We start from the raw sequence: 23,704 nt of genomic DNA, 5'->3' as shown, positions 1-23,704 counted from the left end.
CTCCCAGTTCCCTTTCGCCATCCCCTGTCCCGACATGACGGCTGCCACCGTCATTAAAGCACTCCACAGCATCTTTACCCTGTTCGGTTTCCCCGCTGACTTCCATAGCGATAGGGGGTCCTCCTTCATGAGTGACGAGCTGCGTCAATTCCTGCTCAGCAAGGGCATTGCCTCCAGCAGGATGACCAGTTACAACCCCCTGGGAAACGGGCAGGTAGAGAGGGAGAACGGGACGGTCTGGAAGGCCGACCTACTGGCCCTACGTTCCAAGAATACCCCAGTGTCCCAATTGGGCAGGTGAAGAGGAAGTGGAAGAGCTGGGAGGAGAGTTGGTTGTCGGGTTATGGGGGAAGCCCCTGAGGAGAGTCTGAGTCAATGCATCCTCCCACAGTCCAAAAATGTGCAGGTTAGGTGGATTGGTCATGCTAAATTGCCCTCAAGTGTGCTAAAGGTTAGATACTCTTTCAGAGGGCTGGTGCAGATGTGATGGGCCAATTGGCCTCCTCTGCATTGTAGGGATTCTATGACCACTGTGCTACCCCACTGCCATACTTACCTCATCTGGCCTATATGTGACTCTAGACAACAATGTGGTTGACTCTTAAATGCCCTCAGAAATGGACTGGCATATCAAGTGTAATAAACCACTATGATATCTAAAATTAATAAAACCGGACATATGTTGCATGGCATCATGTCAAATGCGGGTAATGAAATCTCCTGTTGGTTACCTAGTGCACCACCTGAGCTGATGAATTAATACTTCTCCATGTCGAGCATTAATTGGAAAAAGTATTGAGGGTGGCAAGAGCACAGAATGTACTCTAGGTGAGGGCTTCAATGTCCATCACCAAAAGGGGCTTGGTACTGACCAATCTGGCCAAGTCGTAAAGGGTACAGTTGTTAGGTTGGTGAGGGAACCACCAAAAGAGAAAATCCTACTTCACCTTGGCCTCACCAATCTGTACGTCGCAGATACATCTGCCTATGACAATATTGGTAGGAGTGACAACTACACAGTCTTTATGGAGATAAAGTCCTGCCTTCACATCGAGGATGCCTGTGTGTTGTGTGGCACTACCACCGTGCTAAATGGGATAGATTCAGAACAGATCTAGCAGCTTAAAACTGGGCATTCATGAGACACTGTGGGCCATCAGCATCAACAGATTGGTATTCCACCACAATAACCTCATGGCACAGCATATCCCACACTACACATTACCATCAAGCCAGGAGGATCAATACTAGTTCAATGACGAGTGCAAGTGGGCATGCCTGGAGTAGAAATGAAGGTGTCAACCTGGTGAAGCTGCAACATAGGTCTGTTTTCATGCTAAACAGCAGGACCAGCATGAGATAGGCAATTCCATGGCCGTTGGATCAGGTTTAAGCTCTGCAGTCCTGCCTCATTCAGTCGCCAATGCTAGCGGACAATTAAAACACAAAGGAGAGGGGGCTCCACCAATATCCCCATCCTCAATGGTGGGGGAGCATAGAGCTTCAGTGCAAAGTACATTTTGAAGCATTTGCAATCATCTTCAGCCAGAAGTACCAACTGGATGGTCCATTTCAGCCTCCTCCTGAGGTACACATCATCACAGATGCAAGTCTTCAGATAATTCGATTCACTCCACATGATATCAAGAAATGGCTGAAGGTATCGGATACTGCAAAGATAATGGGTACTGACAGCATTCCAGCAATAGTACTGAAGACTTGTGCTCTAGAACTTGCTGTTCCCTTAGCCTAGCTTTTCTAGTACAGCTACAACACTGGAATCTGCCACGTGGAAAATTGCCCAGATGTCATCAGACATCTAAAGTTCATTTCACAGAATGTGCCATCAAGGAACGCGAGCAAAACGGGAGACAATGAGAGTCAGAATACAATCTCCACTGTTCAGGTTGCCCTGAAATACATTTATGCTATTCACTTCAACCACTCCCTGTGGTTGGGAGTTCCATATTCTCACTACTCTTGGCCAAAGAGGTTTCTTCTGAATTTCCTATTGATTTTCTTGGTAACTGTCTGTACTGATGGGTCCAGTTATGCTCTCCTCCAGAAGAGAGTTCATGCCCTATGTAGCCACTGAAACAAATGATTTCATAATTTTAGAAGGCCTCCATTATTTTACTGTGCACAAATTGGCCAATAGAATGACTACAAGTTCAAAATGTGTGGGCATTAATGCCAGAAGCAATAAATAAGCAACAGGTCCTACTTCCCTTCATTAGAACAGCTGGAGCACAAAATTCTATAGCATGCAAATACAAAATGGGGATCAGAACAGTCAAGATTGAACAAAATTTTACAACTTTCGAGAAATTATTCATTTTAACAATTTAAATTGTAGGCATGCCAGGGAGTTCATAGAGAAGAAACAAATGGCAAAAAAAAATAGCAGAAACAATGACATGGGAAATAATGACCAACGGCGAATGACCCTGGAAAATTGTTGGATTTTCATGATCCAACAAGACAGAATCTAACAATCTCCCCTTCGTGTTCAACAGCGTTACCATCACACGAACCACATCCTGGGGGATTATCATTGACCAGAACAGTAACTAGACTAGCCAGATAAACACTGTGGCTAAAAGAGAAGGTCCGAGGCTGGGAATTTAGAGGCAAATAACTCACAACCTGACTCCCCAAATTTCTCCACCACCTACAAGGCACAAGTCAACAGTGTGATGGATCACCCTCCACTTGCCAGGAATTTGTGCAACTCTAATATAATAATAATCTTTATTGTCACAAGTAGGTTTACATCAACACTGCAATGAAGTTACTATGAAATGCTCCTAGTCGCCACATTCCAGCGCCTATTTGGGTACACGGAGGGAGAATTCAGAATGTCCAAATTACCTAACAGCAAGTCTTTCGGGATTTGTGTGAGGAAACCGGAGCACCCAGAGGAAACCCACGCAGACATAGAACATACAATGCAGAAGGAGGCCATTTGACCCATTGAGTCTGCACCGACCCACTTAAGCCCTCACTTCCACCCTATCCCCGTAACCCAATAACCCCTCCTAATCTTTTTGGTCACTATGGGAAATTTATCATGGCCAATCCACCTACGCTGCATCTTTGGACTGTGGGAGGAAACCGGAGCACCCGGAGGAAACCCACGCAGACACGGGGAGAACGTGCAGACTCCGCACTGACAATGACCCAAACTGGGAATCGAACCTGGGACCCTGACGTTGTGAAGCCATAGTGCGAACCACCATGCTACCGTGCTGCCCTACACAAGTTCTACACCATCCAGGGCAAAGCAGAACGCTCGCTTGGCATCCCATCCACCAACTTAAACATTCACTCCCTGCACCACCAACATGCACTGGCAGCATTGTGCAACAATCTACAAGACGCACTGTAGCAGCATGTCAAGCCTCTTTTCACAGCAGCTTCAAAGCCCCGTAACATCTACCACCAAGAAGGACAAAGGCAGAAAATTCAGAAGAACACCACCGCCTGCGGGTTTTATCCAAGCCACACCATCCAGAACACACCTGCTGGTTCTAAAAGGGCATATGCTCAACACTGTTATGATGAGACACATAAGCAGCAACAGTACAAAAAGGAGAAAGTATTTTAACACACTCAACTATTGCAGTCCAATATTCCTTAAGCAGAGGATTGCAATCCAAATAGAACGAGTAAAATGGTTAGCTGTATTCCAATGTTATGGGGGGTTGTCTGCTGCATAGAATCTCTCCACTTGAGGAAGGAGGCCATTCGGTCTATCACGTCTGCACTGACTCTTCGAATTAACACCCTACCTAGGCCCATGCCTATTCCTAACCCTATAACCAAATTTTTGGACACAAGGGCAATTTAGCATGGCCAATCCAGCTAAACCTGCACATCTTTGGACTGTGAGAGGAAACCAGAGCATCTGGAGAAAACCTATGCAGACACGGGATGAACGTGCAAACTTCAGTCACCCAAGCTGAATTTGAACATCTATAATTAGATTTAATATAAATACAGTATTACCAATTAAAAAGCAGAAAATGCTGAAACACTCACAAACAGTTAATTTTTACGTATATTATGTTCCATCAGAACGAGAAGATGTTAAAAATGTACAGCTTTTAAACAAGGACAGGCTTTATTATGAATTGTTCAGTCACACAGTACAATATAAATACATTATTCCATCACAGAAGCAAGCAATTTGTCACAATCAGCGAGTTGGGGAGTGAGCAGTGGGACTTTTGTTACTAGATTTCTCACACAGATCTTGCACTAAAAGAGGAAAGCACTGCAGACAAAGCATTGGACAGAGGCAACTTCAGTGTTGTTAATCATCCCAGGTCATTTTGCAAAATAGCCGTATTTGAGGAAAACACCAGAAAGTTTTTAAACGCAGGTGTGGCCCTATTGCAATTAACAAAATGTCTAAATAAAGTTGGTAAAAAAAAAAATGGAATGTTAACTCCGGGAGACTGGAACACAAAAGAATAAGTGTTACTTTACAATTGGAATGCAAAGCTTTTTGGACAACTGCCTTTTGTTCACAGGACAATGTTTTTTTTCCCAAAGGATTACAATGTCACCCAGCAGAGTTGAAGAACAGAGATAATCATAGAATTTACAGTGCAGAAAGAAGAACTGCAATTGAGCTATCATCTTGATCGAATGACAACGCCACTCTCACTGGCCTTCCTGGAGAGGGCCAGCTGAAGGAACAAGCAGGAGGAAGTAAGGCTGACACTCATCTCCAATGACCATGTAAAGGAAAAGTTCTATTTTGACCTTGGTGAACTCCTCACTTCCAATTCAAAAGGAGAAAAGATACTCCTTCTGGAGAACTCATGCCAGGGTTGGCTGTGACTCTAGATACCTGGAGTAGAACCATTAGGACAAACAGTGAAAAAGGCAATACAAATAATGTTCTCCTGCTGACTAAGTGTGAGCAGCTTGGCCGGAACATAACAAACACCTTCTTCTTCCAGAAGGACAAATAAAAAAATCTCACATGTACTAATCCACAGATCAAAGCAATGGCAGCTCCTGGATTATGCATTGTTCGGGTCAAAGAACCACTCAATTCATGCCTGCTGGATAGGTCAAAAACTTGCTCAATCAGTGATGAACATTCACCTAGCACCAAGACATCACAAGGCCCAAAAATCCAACGGGAAGATGATCAATTTCTCAACCTTAAAGCAGTCAGACCATAGAGAAGAACTCCAAGTGCAGCTAACGACAAATCTGGAAAATCATGTACACATCCAATTCAGTTCCAGAACAGTGAGATCAAATAAAGTCAAACCATTGGGTTCAGCAATGATTACCAGGACTGATTCAATGAAAAATATGTAACCTCCTGAAACAAAAAAGAGCAGCCTTCATCACCTGCCAGGACAACTGAAGGTGACAAGTCAAAAAGGCAGCACACCAACAGTTCAAGGTTGACACCAAAAAACAAATCAGGCAAATAAAAGACATGTTACAGGAAAAGGAAGCCCAAGAATCCAACAATATGCGTCCCACCATGACATGCAAAGCTTTTTGGAAGCCACCATGGCCATCCATAGACAAACTGCCCTTTGTTCACAGGACAATGTTTTTTTCCCCAAAGGATTAGAATGTCACCCAGCAGAGTTGAAGAACATAGATAATCATAGAATTTACAATGCAGAAGGAGGCCATTCAGCCCATCTAGTCTGCACCGGCTCTTGGAAAGAGCACCCTACCCAAGCCCACACCTCCACCCTATCTCCATAACCCAGTAACCCCACCCAACACTAAGGGTAATTTTGGACACTAAGGGCAATTTATCATGGCTAATCCACCTACCCAGCACATCTTTGGACTGTGGCAGGAAACCGGAGCAACCGGAGGAAACCCACGCACACACGGGGAGAATGTGCAGACTCCGCACAGACAGTGACCCAAGCTGGGAATCGAACCTGGGACCCTGGAGCTGTGAAGCAATTGCGCTAACCACTATGCTACCGTGCTGCCCAACAACTCTTCAACCATCAATCCACAATGGAGCTGATGCTGGAGTCCCCCAGTAGTAATTAGTATCTGTGGGTGAACCATCATTGATGGAAGAGCTGCAACAAGCAATCAAACATATGAAAACAAAGCCAGGAGGTGCTGATGGCATTCCAGCTGATGTCTTCAAAGCTGGAAAACCTTTGGTCACATCCAGACTCCGTGTACTCATGCCACGCAATAGGGAGGAAAAATAACTCAATCCCCCACCTTCAGGAATGTGATACTTCTTTCAAGGAGGGAGATAAATCATGCTGTGGAACACCCCCCCCCCCCCACCCCCCACCAAGGTTGGCAAGGTGACACAGTGGTTAGAACTGCTGCCTCACGGCACCAAGGTCCCAGGTTCGATCCCAACTCTGGGTCACTGCCCGTGTGGAGTTTGCACATTCTCCCCGTGTTTGCGTGGGTTTCGCCCCCACAACTCAAAGATGTGCAGGGTAGGTGGATTGGCCACACTAAATTGCCGCCTAATTGGAAAAAATGAATTGAGTACTCTAAATTTTTTTATTTTTTTTTTTAAAAAGAAAGATACTTCCCCTGTGTCCATAGCAGGGAAAATCCTGAACCACTTACTTCCCCAGGCACTGCACTGGCATCAAGCTTACACTACCCAGCAATTGCACAAGCACAAACCTCTCCCCCTTGAGTACTGCACTCACCCGAGCTTCCTTGGGAGTACTGCTCGCCAGTTGCAGATGCCTTCAGTAACCAGTCTTGGTTTGCGCTGTTCTGACATCACAAATGGATTATTTCACACGAAGGGGTGGGGACCGAATCTGGCATATGGGTCTGATGATATACAAATTTAATATAATGATGTTCCTGACATGGTATGTCATGAATCGCAGCCCGTAACTGGCGGGGGGATTGGGCACAATTGTGCCGTGCTTGCACATTGTCGTCAAAACGACTTTGGACTTCTCGCAATATTTTCTGCCTCAGTCACTGAGCCCACCCAATGCAAACGGAGAAGAAACGTCCGGCAACAGTGTGGCTTTAGACCTTCCAGGTGAACCTCTCAACATAATATTTGTTGCTGCCAAATAAATCCAATGAAAGTACGAAGAACACCAGGAACTCCTTCATTGCATTCGGTAAAACGTGAAGCTGTGGATTGTGCTCAACAGATTTCTGTATCCAATAAACTTCTTCAACGTCCTGCCATTGCTTCATGTTATGACTACAATGGCCTTTGAGTGGGACATCTGAAACAGATAGTGGGACATCTGAAACAGATACCTTCGAAAGTCTGAAACCAATTCAAGCAAGGCTGAGAGATAAGCCCCAGTCTCCATACTATTTTTAAGTCTCCCTACAATGGATATTCGCCTCTCCCAACTGCCCTCTGGTGGCAGTATTAAATGCCATCTGTATGGAAATTCTTTAACCTCAAGTCGCCTCCATACCAAAACAAAACGGACCACTAACAGACATGTGTGATCTAATGCTGGTGCCCGCTATGGACCAGATTTACAAGCTACTCTAGATCTCTTCAATTCTGTATACAAGAAACTCAAAAATGTGCTGGAGTGTTACCAAAACAAAACTCCCAACACAACTGGTCATACAAATATTTCACCTTCCATAAATGTTGAAGGAGTGACTCTGGGAAATGTTAAACACATTTCTCATGCCTTTGCTGCCACCTTAAAAGGCCACTATTGATGAGGAGCTCCAACATCAGATAAGCTGCAGCAGCTCAGCCTTCCACAAACTACAGCCGCAAGTATTTGAAAATGGAAATGTACAGAGCAGCAGTTGCCCCCACACTCCTGTACAGCATTGAGAGCAGGACAGTGTATCAGCTACCCACTATAATAGTGCTAAAAACAATTCCATCACTAATGCCTCTGCCATGTTCTCAAATTCTAGAGCGGTCTGTCAAACATGCACTTGCGTCATTCAGGCAAAATTCCTGCAAAATCCAGCTACAATGGACTGGGTATGGTGTCCAAATGACCAAAACCTGTTTCCCCCCCCCCCCCCCCCCCCCCCCCCCTCAGGTTGCTTTCTCAAATCATCAAATATCCAGTGTTCCAGGGAAGGACCAAGAAAATGCCATTTAAATGAATGCAAAAAGGGATCCTGGCTTTTAATTGGTGAACAGGGACAATCAAGCGGGGAAATTCTGCCGCCATAAAAGTGGTTTTGGGACTCCTGCTCGATTTTTCACCCCCTTCACCATTCCCACCTCTTGAAAACAGGGGCAATAAATCCCGGCTTAGGTGTGCATTCCCTTTATATCCAAGAAACATAACCTTAAAATAAGCATTTCAGGTGTGATCTTAGGAAGCACTCTTTACATAACGGATAGTGGAAATCTGGAGCACTCGCCCCCAAATGCTACCCAGAGTATGTCAAGTGAAATATCAAAACTAAACTCGAATCTAAAGGGTTACAGAACCAAGATGGGTCGAAGATGCCGAGATACAAATCAGTCATGACCTATTGGAATAATGGAGCAGGCTTAAGGGGCTGGAAGGCCTTATTCCTGTTCTTATGTTTCAATTCACCAAATCCTTCTCTAGCATTCATCCAGCAATAATAATCATCGCTTATTGTCACAAGTAGACTTCACTGAAGTTACTGTGAAAAGCCCCTAGTCGCCACATTCGGCGTCTGTTCGGGGAGGCCGGTATGGGAATTGAACCTGTGCTGCTGGCCTTGTTCTGCAACACAAGACACCTGTTTAGCCCACTGTGCTAAACTAGCACAATAAGAGCGAGATAAAAGTCTGTGCAGGTCAAGGTTGACCTTTATTTACTATTCTACCACAATATTTTTCAATTTGAGTTTTGTGCCTGTGGTAGCACAGCCCCTTTAAAGAGCCAGGCCTTGCAGCCCATGTGACTGGCTCAGGGGCAATCCCTTGGGAGCATGCAAATCCCAACCAATAGTAGGGGCCCAGAGAAGTGAGCCCTGCAACCGGAAAGCAAACATGGTGTGTTCTGTGCTGCAAGTATGCCAGCCTTCGCTCTTCTTCAATAAACATCCAGAGTGTTTGTATTGAGCTACCATATTGATGAAGAAATTTGAAGTAAAATGTTCGATTGCAGCCTGCAGTACTGCAGATTCCGGGCCAGGGGAGTGGCCCTTTCAGAAATGTTTTTGTCTCATCACATGGCTTCAGTGATGGCATTGTGTGGTTGGAGCTGGGCTGTGACTCCGAATTTTACTTTTTCACTTTGAGTTTGAACTAGTTTGTACAGCACAGGTTGAAAAATATTTTTTTTCTCTACCTGCATTTTAAAAGCTGTTCCCAGACTGCTTGATAACTGTTTTTTGGAAGGAATTCAAACCTGCTGTTTTGGGAAAGAAACAAGAAATATCTATACCAAGTCTTAAGTCTTAAAGACAGTAAGAGTGCTGTGTGCTGGCCCACTCCTTTGAAAAGGTTTTTTTGGTTTATTGAATCTTGTTATTAAATTGGAACAGCTAAAGGGGGAAATTTATTAAGGATTATAAATAGAGTACTGTAGCTGGGTGGGGTATTTATGTTGGTAGTTGATAAAAATGCTTACTGAGTGTTTATTAAAAAATGTTAACTAAATTTGTAGAATAAACTTTGTTTTTTATTAAAAGTGCTTAAGACCTCTGTTGAATAACCCCTGAAAGGCAGGTCCTTGTGCTCATCATAACCAAAATCGATAAACAGTTGTAGGTCAGGTGAACTCCATGATATACTTTGGAGTTTTCTAAACCCTGGCCAACACGAGAGAGAGGGAGAGAAAAAAAGCAGTCTGAAGAAAAAAAAACAAGTAGGAGATGAAAGAGAGTCGTGAATCATCAACTTTGGCATTGTGACTCACTTTTGGGTGTCAATTATTGATAAACTAGACCCATTTGATGAGGGGACTAAAGATTGGACTCAGTCCATCGAACGGCTCTGCTATTTTGTCATTGTAAACAAGGTCACAGGTGAATACAAGCAGTAGGTGATACTTCTGACAGTTTGTGGGCCCCAAACATATAATTGAGTAAGAAATGTGATGTCCCTGCGGAATCTGACTCAAAGATCTTTGACCAGCGAGTCAAGCTGGTTAAGGAACACTAATCCCAGGCTTCGAGCGATACAAATTGAATTCCGCAAATCAGGGACACTGGAGTCCATCACGGTTTTCATAGACAGGCTTTGCCAGCTGGCTGAGCTCTGCAAGTTTGGGACTGCGCTTAACTACATGCTTTGTAAACTACATGCTTTGTAATCGTCCAGTTTGTGGATCAACAATCGCAATATCCAAAAGAATCTGTTGGATGAGACCACAATCATGCTGGAAAAAGTAATCAAATTCGCTAGGCGACTCAGTGAGCCGATAAAGATGCGAGTGAGCACTAAAACATGGCCGAAGGAAAAGTTAATCAAGGAGGAGGTGGCATGGCCACGAAGCAGGAGCAACAGGCGTTTCTCGGTACCGGACTGAAGTCGAAAGCCAGGGAATAGAATAGGCCTTCAACCCAGGGCTGAAAAGGACTGCTACCTTTGCAGGGTGGGATGGGGAGCATCCCCAAGAGAGTTTCCATGTGTGTGTATGCTTCTAATGCAATTGCGGAGGCCATATTCAAGCATGTAGGCGCGCAAAGCAGAGCCCGTGAATGTAAACAAAACACCCACAAGCAACAGTCCACAAAGCCGTGTCACCAAGTGGGGATGATCTCTGAGGAGGAGCATACAATGTACCACCTGAATGTTGTCCAGGTGACGATGATGTCCCCTATCAAAATCCTAGAATGCAAATTGTAAGCCACTGAAAATGGAAGTCAACACCAGGTCTCAGTGACAGTTGTGGGGGAGCAGATCTTCAATTAAATCCTAAATCTGAGTAGCACCAAGGACAAGCTATCGACTTATACATGGGAAAGTACTAAAAATCCTTGGAACCACCAACTCTATACAGTCTTAGAAAGAGCAAGCGGCCAATCTACCCTTAGTTGTTGTAGGAATGCACTGACCCAGCCTCAGTGTGCTGAATATAGGAATTTCAGATGTGTTGGATTATATGCATTTGGTGCTGTAAGGGTTAAAAGCCTACATTGGTGCATTATGACTGCTGAAGTAGTGATTTTTTTTTTTTATTCTGGTTCGCAAGCCAACCAGACTTTGTGACTTGAAGAATGCAATTAAAGCATCGTAAAAGTTGGTCTGATGGGAAAATAATATTTTGTATGAAGACAGTTCCCTCAGGGGTACATAGAGACATTGGGCAGGATTCTCCATAGCCCGGTGCCAAAATTGTGTTCGGCGATCAGGCTGAGAATGGGCTCAGACATCGAATTCAGGGCCGACGCTGCTTTGATGCTGGTCCGCCATGCTGTGCGCCCTCCAAAATGGCGTCATCATGACATGTGAAGTTTCAGCGCCATTGGTGCATCATCGGCCGGCCCACCCACGATGCTCCGCTCCCGATAGGCTGAGTTCCCAATGGTGCAGAACATGTATGGTCTGAGCCAGCGTGCCAGCTGCAGACTGTGTCCAGTGCCACCACACTGGGCCAGGATCTGTGGTACTGGCCGAGGGGCGTCTGCTAGGGCTAGTAGGCGGCGATTTGCGGTTTAGGTTACGCACATGGCCGGTGCCATGTTGTACAGCGCAACCGGTGCAGGTCGTCAGCCGTGCGCATCCACAGCCCGGACCCACCCATTCTCGGCGCAGGCTGCAGGAGTTTTAGTCAACGCCGGTGCTAGCCCTTCATCGGTACGGGAATCTTTGAGGGCCAGTGCCGAATTTACTATTGTGAAAGTCGACACATTCTACACTGGGGTTAACGCAGAATCCAGCCCCTGTGTTTAGCCTTAGTAAAATGATGTAGTTAATAGGAAGAGCCAGGGACTGAAGCAGCCAGATGTTGAGTTCAGTCTAGATCGGGATGTGAGCAGGCTAGTTTCTTTTCTCAAAGCAGTTTAGTTAAAAAAAGCTTTGCTTGTGAACAGAACAGTTTCTGAAAAGGCTGGCAGAGTAAATAGTAGTTTGACACAGGCACAAATATGCAAGCAGTTTTCTGGAGGACTTCTCTCTCAAAGTGGTTTATCCAAGACATCCCTTTACAGCAAGTATTCCAGAGTTTGCCAAGTGTATTTAAAAGTGGATTTTGACCTGGGATGGGTTTTTCTAGAGTAGAGATAAAATATTACAGTTAGGATTTAGTGTTATATTGTCATTGGCATTGTTAACTGATAATTGTAAGCCATTTTCTTTATTACTAACATAAAAATATCATAAAGTTTGTTTTAATACACTATATCCCTATTTGTGCGTGGAGTCACCCCGGGGGCAAAGTATCCTGTCATCACAGTCTTAGAAATCAAAATATTTTGGTTCCTGTCCGGTATCCTAGCAACTAATGAGGTCTGGAAAGGGACTGGTTATACCAAATCAACTTAATTGGTTGGAATTTATTTTGCCCTGCAAGTTAGGTTGCTTTTAACAGCAATCTTGGCCAGATCAATGGCATGAATTCCAAAGTTAATATCAACCCAGACTTACCACCCAGAGTTTTTAGGGAGAGACCAGTCCCTTCTGCTTGCACCAATGTTAGAAACTGAGTTGAAGCGTTTCCAAGAACTGGACATCATCAAACAAGTTCAGTTCTCAGGTGGGCAACCCCCATAGTCCCCGTCCTCAAACTGGATTGGATTTGTTTATTGTAACATGTACCAAGGTACAGTGAAAAGAGTTTTTCTGCGAGCAGCTCGACAGATCATTAAGTACATGAAAAGAAAAGGAAATAAAAGAAAATACGTAATAGGGCAACACAAGGTACAAATGTAACTACATAACACCGGCATCGGGTGAAGCATACAGGGGTGTAGTGTTAATGTGGTCAGTCCATAAGAGGGTCGTTTAAAAAGTCTGGTAACAATGGGGAAGAAGCTGTTTGAGTCTGATCGTGCGTGTTCTCACTTTTGTATCTCCTGCCCGATGGAGGAAGTTGAAAGAGTGAGTAAGCCGGGTGGGAGGGGTCTTTGATTATGCTGCCCGCTGAAATAATCTATAAGAATCTGCGGGGATTACCAGTTAACAATAAATCAGGCTGGATATGTGCCTGATCCCCAGGACTGAAGACCTCTACACCAAGCTGATGGGAGGCCTTAACTATTCAAAATTGGACCTCAGCTACGTCTACTTCCAATTAGAGTTGATAAGTCCCAGAAGTACGTCACGATAACTACTCATAACGGCCTATTTCAGTACACAAAGCTACCATGTGGAATAGAGACGGACTCTGCCATTTTCCAACATAAGATGGACAATCTCCTTCAAGGTATCTCGAAGGTAATGGTATACCTTGATGATGTCTTAATCACCGTTACCACCCCGACAAGGTACTGAAAGATTTTGGGATTCGGGTGTCTGCCTCAAACTCAAAAATATATACAATCCAGGCCAGAGAAGTAACGTATCTAGGTTTCAGTAGACATCAGGGGTCTACATCCCCTTGAGGAGAGAGCCAGGGCTATCTGTGGGGTCCTAGCTTCCAAGAAAGTCACTTCCTCGGCATAAAAATGATTTGGGCAGATGTATTCCAAATCTGGCCACAACATTAGCTCCACTGCATAAAGTCCTGAGGAAACATCAACAGTGGCAATGGAGAGAGCCACAGAAGAAAGATTCCAACTTGGCAAAATAACGATTCCAACTTAAATAACTTTACAATTCTCAAATCTTTTAGTCACCTTCAAACCTGGAAAACCAATAATCATCACATGCAATGCATCTCCTTACGGGATTGGGGCAATGTTGTCCCACAGGATGAAGGATGTTTCTGAGCAGCCCATAACCTTTATCTCGAGAGGATCCTTTTGGAAGTGGAGCGAAACTGTGCTCAGATTGAGAAGGAGGGCCGAGCAGCTATACATGGTATGAAAATATTCCACCAAAATGTCTACTGCCGCTGGTTTGTTATAACTACCGGCCACAAGCTGCTGCCGGGCCTTTCCAGAGAAAATACACCAACTCCCCTGATACCCTCAGCAAGAGTACAATGTTGGTCTTGCTGCTAGTGGCCTACTACTGTACTTTCCAGTACTAATCTGGCGCACAGATTTGAAATGCTGATGCTTTGAGTTGAGGTCCCCTTCTGAAAAGTGTTTCATCTCCAACGATGCCTCAGATCATATTAGCACTGAATATTTGGACACAGCCAGTGTCAGCTGGCTGCTTCCGGGCCTGGACCCAAAGGGATTCAATATTGTCACAAGCTAAGAAGACGATACAAACCGAATGGCACCATGACAAGACCCAAAGTATGAGGCCCTACTTAACGCATCGAGACGAATTAAGCCGCGAGGATGGCATGGTCTTGTGGGGGCCGTGAGTCGTCATTCCACCACAAGTCAGGGAACCTCTCCTACAGGAGATGCACACTACCTATTACAATGCCGGACACAATGCAGTGACACAATAACCATTAACTGCTATCTTTACTTCCAATCAAATAATAGAAACATCTCTGATCCCAATCCACTTTTATAACACCATTAGCACAAGGGCAGCACGGTGGCACAGTGGTTAGCATTGCTGCCTACGGCGCCGAGGACCTGGGTTTGAATCGTGGCCCTGGGTCACTGTCCGTGTGGAGTTTGCACGTTCTCCCCGTGTCTGCATGGGTTTCACCCCCACAACCCAAAGATGTGTAGGATAGGTGGATTGGCCATGCTAACTTGCCCTTAATTGGAAAAAATAATTGGGTACTCTAAATTTTTTTTTAAAAACACAATTAGCACACAGGAATACTTGCTGCACAGAGATGTCTGGATAGTCCACTTGGAGAAAGCAATATCCCTCAAGAACCAGCTGCAAACTCCTGTCTGTCTCAACTTGCTGTTCAAAGTGCCTATCCTCTTCACAGGAAAATCTATCAGCTGCTTTTGGTCTTCCCCCAGTCAAAGCTGGATATAAACTGCTGGTATGTCCACAGACAGATCTTTAACTGAACTGTATTGAGAGCAGTTCATAGAATTATAGAATCCCTACAATGCAGGAGACCATTCAGCCCATCGAGTCTGCACCGACCCTTCGAATAAGCACTCCACGGGACTTCCAGTTGCAGCCATGGTGTGAGTGGTCACGGCATTGGGGGGCTAGATTCTCCACCCCACCACGCCACATTTCTGCCCCGACCCACTGGCGGTATTCTCTGTTACACCAGACGGTCAATGGGGTTTCCCCTTGTGGGGCAGCCATGCCGTCGGGAAACCCCTGGGCAGTGGCAAAACGGAGAATCCCGCCAGCGGAGAATCCCGCCCTCGGTAGCTCCCGCTTGTGACAGTGCTAATTCCCCAATTAACGGGCGGATGTTTCAGTGGAAAAAGGTGCTGGAGTGCTGGAGGAATAGTTTATTCCACCATTGGATGGATTCATGGACCAGAAGTGGTTTTCGGTGAAAGGAGCTGTTGGACACGGGAAGATGGCAGAGGGTAAAGGACCAGCCCTACTATCTCAGCTACTCATGGGACAGCTGGTGCACCTCCTGAATGAGAAATTCACCCAGCAGAGGAAGGAGACTCTAGAAAACCTGGTGAGGATGGTGGATCCGCTCAAGGCGGGGATCGGCCGTGTGGAGATGAGGTTGGAATCTCAACCAGAAGGTGGAGGAGACGGTGGGGCAGCATGAGGAGCAGCTTGCTTCGTTGGTGGCGGAGATGGGGGTGATGCGAGATACCCAGAAGCGGCTTCAGGAGAAGGTAGACAATCTGGCGATCTGGGGGTGGGGCAAACTTGGTCATGGATCCTGTGCAGGTGACTGCGATGTTTGAGGGATGTGGAAAAGGCCCACCTCGGAGCTGTGGAACTTTGCTCTCGTTATAATAAAAACAGAAGGGTCTTTCAGAGATCTCCCCTCACAAGTTGCACACATTTCCCATGCTCCATCTATGCCACCTTATTTCTCCACCCCCCCCCCCCCCCCCCAAACCCAACTTCCATGGCACCTCTGATAAGCTATGCAACTGGCCCCCATGGCCTCTCAAAATCCCAATGCAAAGCAATGCCGAGCAACCCATAGTCCTTCATGCCCCCTATTGCAAGTTCTGAAGCCTGGCTAAAAATCAAGATACCCATTACTCGATTAAAACACCTGAACCCCAGAGAAAACCTTACTTAAGAGGGCTGGCTCTTTGATTCTGCTTTTAATTTTGCAACACAAGGGTAAGAGGTTTCAGGAGCTTGCAGTTTCTGATACTTTAAAAAGTGTCTTGATGATTGATACTTTTATTGGGCTGTCGTGAAAATATATATATTTTTTTAAACATAGCAGATACCCTATTGTTGCTATTGGTTCCAAAAAGTGTATAGTGGTCCAATGGTCATAGAAATGCCATAGCTCAGGAATCATCACTCTTTAAACACCTCGCCCGGCTCCATGAAAATTGCAGCGGATGAGCCTGTCTCCATAATGGAGTTGGCAAGCTTGAGAGTGCCAGGTGGAGTATGCAGTCAGGGAAGGCACCGGGGCCTGATGGGTTCCTGGTGCAATTTTATAAGAAGTTTTCACACCTGTTGGGCCCGCTGTTAGTGAGGACCTTGAATGAGGCAAGGGAGGGGGGCCTGCCCCGATGATGTCCAGGGTATTAATTTCATTGATTTTGAAGCGAGATAAGTACCCCCTCCAGTGTGGGTCTTATGGGCCGATCTCGCTCCTCAATGTGGACGTGAAACTGCTGGCCAAGATACTGGCCAGGAGGGTGGAGGAGGTGGTCTCACAGGTTATTCACGAGGACCAAACGGGTTTTGTGAAGGTGAGGCAGTTGAACGTCAATGTGTGATGGCTTCTCAACGTCATAATGATGCCGGCAGTGGACAGAGAGGTGGAGATAGTGACATCGATGGATGCGGAGAAAGCCTTTGACAAGATGGAGTGGAGCTACCTGTGGGAGGTATTGAGGAGGTTTGGGTTTGGTGAGGGATTTATTAGGTGGGTGATGCTGTTGTATAATGCTCCGGTGGCGAGCGTGGTGACAAACGGGAGGAGGTCGGAGGACTTTCGGTTGTACCGGGGGACGAGGCAGGGGTGCCCCTTGTCTTTCCTGCTGTTCGCGTTGGTGATCGAGCCCCTGGCCATGGGACTGAGGGAATCGAGGAACTGGAGGGGGAATTGTGCAGGGGGGCGGGGGGGGGGAGGAGCACCGGCTGTCGTTGTACGCGGATGATTTATTGTTGTACATTGCAGATCCGGCGGGGGGATGCCGGAGGTGATGAAGATTCTCGGGGAGTTTGGAGACTTCTCTGGCTATAAGCTCAATGTGGGGAAGAGTGAGCTGTTCGTGGTGCATATGGGGGACCAGGAGAAAGAGATAGTGGGGCTCCCTCTGAAAAGGGCAGAGAGGAGCTTCAGATACCTGGGGGTCCAAATAGCCAAGAGCTGGGGGGCCCTGCATAGGTTAAACTTTACGAGGCTGGTGGAGCAGATGGAGGAGGAGTACAAGAGGTGGGATGTGTTGCCACTCTCCCTAGCGGGCAGGGTCCAGTCGGTTAAGATGACGGTGCACCCGATGTTTCTGTTACTCTTCCAGTGCGTGCCCATCATGATCCCGAAGGCTTTCTTTAGGAGGGTCAGCAGGAGTATTACGGGGTTTGTGTTGGCGCAGAAGACCCCGAGGGTGAGGAGGGTATTTCTGAAGCGAGGTAGGGAAGTGAGTGGATTGGCGCTGCCCAACCTGTGTGGGTATTATTGGGCTGCGAACGTGGCAATGATTCGGAGGTGGGTGATGGAAGGGGAGGGAGCCGCATGGAAGAGGATGGAGGCAGCGTCCTGTATGGGCACGAGCTCAGAGGCGCTGGTGACGGCGCCGTTGCCGCTCCCCCCGGCAAGGTACTCTACGAGTCCGGTAGTGGTGGCTACCCTCAAAATCTGGGGGCAGTGGAGGCGGCATGGGGGGGGGGGGGGGGGGGGGGGGAGAAAGAGTGAAGGCCTCAGTTTGGTCCCCGATACGGGGGAACCAGTTTGTGGCAGGTGTTTGGGGAGCCCAGCAAATCACACCCACATGTTTTGGGTGTGTCCGGCATTGGAGGGCTTTTGGAAGGGGGTGGCGGGGACCTTGTCAATGGTGGTTGGCTCCAAGGTGGAACCGGGCTGGGTGCTCAAAATGTTTGGGGTAGCATCAGAGCTGGGAGTGCAGGAGGCGAAAGAGGCCGGCATTCTGGCCTTTGCGTCCCTGGTAGCCCGGCGCAGGATTCTTTTACAGTGGAGGGATGCGAAGCCCCCGAGCCCAGAATCCTGGATCAGCGACATGGCTGGGTTCATTAAACTGGAGAGGGTCAAGTTTGCCCTAAGGGGGTCGGTGCAAGGGTTCTTCCGGCGGTGGCAGCCTTTTCTTGATTTCCTGGAGGAGCATTAGAGGGTGGTTAACTTCAGCAGTAACCCGGGGGGGGGGGGGGGGGGGGGGGGGGGGGGGGGGGGGATTTGTTTTCATGGTTCTATGCTTATTTCTTTTTCTTGTTAATTTATTGTTTTTGTATTTTGTATTTTTGAATAAAAATTATTTTTAAAGAAAAGAGTGTCAGGGGGTCATAAGCCAATGGAATTCTCTTCCTCAAAGAGTTGTGGGGAGGGGGCGGGCACAGTGGTTAACACTGGCTGCCTCATGCCGCCGAGGACCTGGGTGATGCAACCATCAGTTCACGCGAGAGTAGATATAAACTGTGGCTTTAATCGAATAGAACAGAGCCTGCCTGCGACTGATCTGCTAGAGAGAGCCGCCTACAGAGCTGCTGCTCTTTATACCTCCCCTTAAGGGGCGGAGCCAGGGGCGGAGCCAGGGGCGGAGCCCACAAGGGCACCAACGTGACAAATCCTATGCAATATCGTACAATGGTCCATAGGTGGAGCCCACATGGGCAACAGCGTAATACATGGTGAATGGTTAATACAATACATTCACCACACCGGGTCCGATCCCGGGTCACTGCCTGTGTGGAGTTTGCACATTCTCCCCGTGCCTGCGTGGGTCTCACTTTCACAACCCCAAACATGTGTAGGTTAGGTGGGTTGGTCACGCTAAATTGCCCCTTAATTGCAAAAAAATTGAAAAGAGAGTCATGGAGGCTGAGTCATTGAATATATTCAAGTCAGTTAGATTTTTGATCAACAAGGGAATCAAGGATTATAGGGTGGCATAAAAAAAGGTGGAAGTTGAGACCGCACAATCAGATCAGCCATGATCTTATTAAATGGCAGAGCAGGCTCAAGAGGGTAAATGGCCTAATGATGCTCATAATTTCTGTTTTCTTGAAAAGTGAATAGGAGCTGAGACTACAAGTGCTCCCTGCAAAGTCAATAAGGTAGCACATAGGAAGATAGTGTGCATATTTCTCTGTTCATTTTTCCCGATGTCTACAGTTTTCCATTTTCGACTGCATTAACTTGTTGACTGCTGCATTTTTTATTTTTATTTTTAAAAAGAGCCTGTTGCACGAGGCAAAGTTTGACTAATTCTCAATCATGCCTGTCCTTCCTTCTGTTCGCACTAAGGGTCATTGTTAAAAAGTTGGCTGAATGACAAGAAATGAAGGGTTGTGTCATGGAACTCCTGGGGGGGGGGTAAGATAGAGTTGGGACCCTTGCAATTCCTTGTCACAGCTCTGTAGTAATAAGTAGCTAACCTTAAACTATGTTGTTTCCATGGGCAATAATAAACAAAGCAAGCCACCTTCATTTGAATCCAATTGCCCATATCAAATTCACCCCTCCCATAAAAAGAGCTGCTTTCAGTATGCAACACATGATTCCATTTTACACTTGCAACACTGACTGGGTTCAAAAATCATACGAATAAACGCAAAGCAAAAAGATTGCATGTTGAAGTGAGACAAAGCTCCATTTCCCTTGTGGAAGCAATGGTTGTCTTGAATTTGCATTTAGAAGCACCTTTTTCCCCTCCACCCAAGTTTTGTACATAATGTCAAGGTTATCAAACCAATGCTAGGAACCAGGGGTGGGATTCTCCCAGCCTTCACGCCAAAATCACGTTTTGTCCACGGAGAATCGGCACGCGTGGTGGACATGACGAGGGTACGGGGCTATTGATAGAGCCCCCCTTCCCCCCCGGGGTTCTCTGAGTGCAGCTGGCCGTGTTCCCGACGATGTGGTTCTAATCACCTATCGGCTGTTGGGATCGTTGGGTGGCCCGCAGCCGCCCTGGTTGGCGGGGGGGGGGGGGGGGGGGGGGGATCCTTCACCCAGGGGTGGCCTCACAGATGGCCAGGCAAATGATCGGGCGGCACCGACCACAGGCGCATGCGATCTCGGAGGGACCTACTTCGTTCATCATTGTCCGTGGTGTCAGTCCGCCATGTTGCATGGGGTGGGCGCCGCCATGCGCATGCGCGGGCTCCCAACCGGAAGTGCAGGGCCCCGTATCCACAGCCAGAGCTGCGAGTGGAACTGTGGGGCCATGCTAGCCCCCTGCAGGTAGGAGAATCACTCTGGACTTTTAAGGAAAATCTACAATGAAACACCAGCGTGGGGACATAGCCCCATTATTGGAGAATCCAGCCCATATTTTTTATAATGTGATGGTTATGCAAACACAGAATTCTGTACCATGTTTTCAAATCTTGGTGAAGTAAAACTGCCATTTCTACAAACAAAAAGAAAATCACATTATTTTTACGTGCAGAGAAAAAGCAAAAGTCTCACCAGGGCACAGAGTTTAACCGGATAGAGTGAACATTACAATAAATCAGAAGCTCTCTAAAATAATTGAAAGCTAATATTCACTATACAGTTATCCTAGTTTTGATGAATTAATTCTCCAACTACCAAGTTTGAATTTCAACTTTACTACTCAAGTGTAATTTTAAAGAGACACCAACATATACTTATAAAATGTAAAATGCAGTGCCATAAGTTGCATCAAAACAGATTTCCTTTGTGTACACATCTCCGTGGCAACTCTTCCAATTCTTACTCTCCTCCTGTATTTGAGGGGAGGGGGGGGGGGAACTTGCAAAATGACATGAAGACGGGTTTTTAAAGCTGCAGCAACAGGTATCTTCTGATCAGCAGTCCCTCCCCCCCCCCCCCGCCCCCCCGCCCCCCACCCACCACCCACACAAACATCCAGAATAATGTTGTAGCCGAGGATTAGTGTTTAATTCACAGCGCAACATCAGATACTAATGGAAGGCCATCAAAAGGTAGTACAGTGGTTAGCACAGTTGCTTCACAGTTTCAGGGTCCCAGGTTCGATTCCCTGCTTGGGTCACTCTCTGTGTCTGCGGAGTCTGCACGTTCTCCCTGTGTCTACATGGGTTTCCTCCAGGTGCTCCGGTTTCCTCCCACAGTGCAAAAATGTGGTTAGGTGGATTGGCTATGCTAAATTGCCCTTAAGTGTCCAAAAAAAGGCTAGGTGGGGTTACGGGGATAGTGTGGAGGTGTGGGCTTAGGTAGGGTGCTCTTTCCAAGGGCCAGTGCAGACTCAATGGGCCGAATGGCCTCCTTCTGCACTGTAAATTCTATGAAAAGAATGTAACACAAAACACACACCAATTCCCATATTATATGCAAAGTGGGAGGTTCCTTGGATTAAAAATGCACTGATTAAAAAATTAGTCCATCAGTCGGTCATATCTCAGCCCCACGTGAGACTTTACTTCTGATTCAACAGTGACTGAAAAAATAGAGATGCAAGCACCATTATTTATAATTAATGGCCGGGGTCCTTTTTCCCCCAATGGATTGTCATTGGGAAACTCAATATCACCTGCTTTCAAAGCCATCCAAACATTTAAAACGTTTAACAGCTGACATTTTAAACTTTAATAAGAAAACAATAAAATTCAGATAAACTCAAATAAAACTCGTTAAGCACAACGGAGGTAGCGGTGATGGGGGGTTTGTTCCTATACTGTACATAGCTGCCTTGCCCCAAAAAGGGGATAGATTGGGGGGGGGGGGGGGGGAGAACAAAATTCAAGAAAGTATCAGGAACTGAGGCGAGGAAAAATAAACAAAAACTTACCTCAGTTAGCTGAGCTTGTACACAAACTTCAAACTGAACACAAATCTGATTTAAAAAATAATTTCCAACTTCTTGGAAGATTGGCTACTTTTAAAACTTTTATATGCGTGTATATCTATCAAAACGCAGCAACATCTCCGATTAGCAGACAGTGGCGTCCAGGTTCTCACCGCAATCAGCAGCTCCAGGGGACAGCTGCCAATCACATTCTGCTCTTTGTTGACGCGCGAGCTCCGGGCCAAATTCCAGACGCTGTGATATACCTGCTGCAGGGCCCGAAGTCCTGGGGTAGCACCGGCCCTACCCCTCCACCTCCACCTGTCGGCGCGGCTAATACGCAGCATTTACCCGAAACACAGGGGATTGGGGCGTGGCAGCACGTTACAATTAGCCGCCGGACGTCACCTTTTCCACGCATGGCCCTGTAACGATGTAACAAACAACGGATTTAATGTGTAACAAAGAATGATCGAAAGCTGCAGCAACAGGAGGAGGTCATTCGGCCCCGCCTGCCTCTGTGGATAATCCTGCGAGTTCCAGATTCTCAACTACCTTTCCAACTTCCCTTCAGGCTCCCTTTCACGTTCTGAATCTTAACAGTTCTCCGAATGAAATAATCAGGAATGCCAATCCTGCTGCCTCATGATTTGATAGATGTAGATGAGGAAAGGGAAAAGAGTGGACCATAAGCGTCGGCATGGACTGGTTGAGCTCATTGACCTGGGTGAATCCTATTTCAGCCTATGTCAATTATAAGACAAACTCATAATAATCATCAAATTCGGGATACATCAATTGCTATTTTTTCAAAACTGATGTACTATCAATTACGACGAGACGAGAGTAGAATGTAAGCGAGGCTTTATTACGCAGAGATGTGTTGCCTCCTGCAGCTGCTGCCGAAATGGCTGCAGCTCGGAGAGCCCACACATTTATACTCCGCCTACTGGGCGGAGCCAGCAGGTAGGGATCTAACCCCGTACCTGTAGTACAAGAGCCTTACTGTATACACCTCATATGTGATATAAACAATACAACAGTGTTGACTACCACATTCACCCCCTGTTAAAAAAGAGTCCAGCGGCGGTGGTGGAAAGCTATTTACATGCAGGTGTTTAACATTTTAGGAAAAGTTGCCAAATTCAGACAATCGGGCGCCTTGATCCGTCGTTGCGAGCGCCGCAGTCCCAGTGGCGATGCAGGAGTCAGTTTGGTCATCAGTGACTCCGGGAGCGTGTCGACCTCATCTTCATCCCCAGGTGGGACCAAGGGAAGGACGGCTTGTCGTGGAGCAGGGGCTGTGGTGGGGTGCACTGGGGGGAGGGAGGGTGGCACCGGGGCAGAGGGGGAGGTGTGTGGGGACCCAGCTGGCGCCAGGTCCCTGAGGGAGACTGTGTCATGGCGACCGTCGGGGTACTGCAGGTTCGCTTGAAGTAGCTGTACCCTCTCAACCAACGGGTCCGCCTTATGGAGACACATGTGCTTGCGGAGGAGAACAGGTCCTGGAGCTGCCAGCCACGTTGGGAGCGAAACCCCGGAGGTTTCTCCCGCTCCACCTGCCCATTTCCCCAGGGGTTGTAGCTGGTCGTCCTGCTCAAGGCAATGCCCCTGCTGAGCAGCTCATCGCTCATAAATGAGGATCCTCGGTCGCTGTGGACGTAGGCAGGGAAACTGAACAGATGTCCGCCACCGTCATCAAAGCCCTCAACACCACCTTCGCTCT

The 23,704-nt window shown here is 46.9% G+C and overlaps 1 protein-coding gene across 2 annotated transcripts in view; it reads right to left on the bottom strand.

The window, feature by feature from the left end:
* The window catches only part of LOC119962748 (long-chain-fatty-acid--CoA ligase ACSBG2-like), a 211,018-nt gene extending 188,712 nt beyond the window's left edge, over window positions 1–22,306 (bottom strand). For both annotated transcript variants that reach the window (XM_038790762.1, XM_038790763.1), the window contains exon 1: window positions 21,982–22,306. The gene's annotated coding sequence lies outside the window, so the exon portion shown is untranslated. The remainder of the gene's footprint in view (window positions 1–21,981) is intronic.
* Between the last annotated feature and the right edge of the window lie 1,398 nt (window positions 22,307–23,704).

The sequence above is a fragment of the Scyliorhinus canicula genome, chromosome 3, assembly GCF_902713615.1.
Source record: "Scyliorhinus canicula chromosome 3, sScyCan1.1, whole genome shotgun sequence".
In the NCBI taxonomy this organism is placed as follows: domain Eukaryota; kingdom Metazoa; phylum Chordata; class Chondrichthyes; order Carcharhiniformes; family Scyliorhinidae; genus Scyliorhinus; species Scyliorhinus canicula.
Note: the sequence above shows the minus strand (reverse complement) of the source record. Positions and strands in the feature narration are given on the sequence as shown.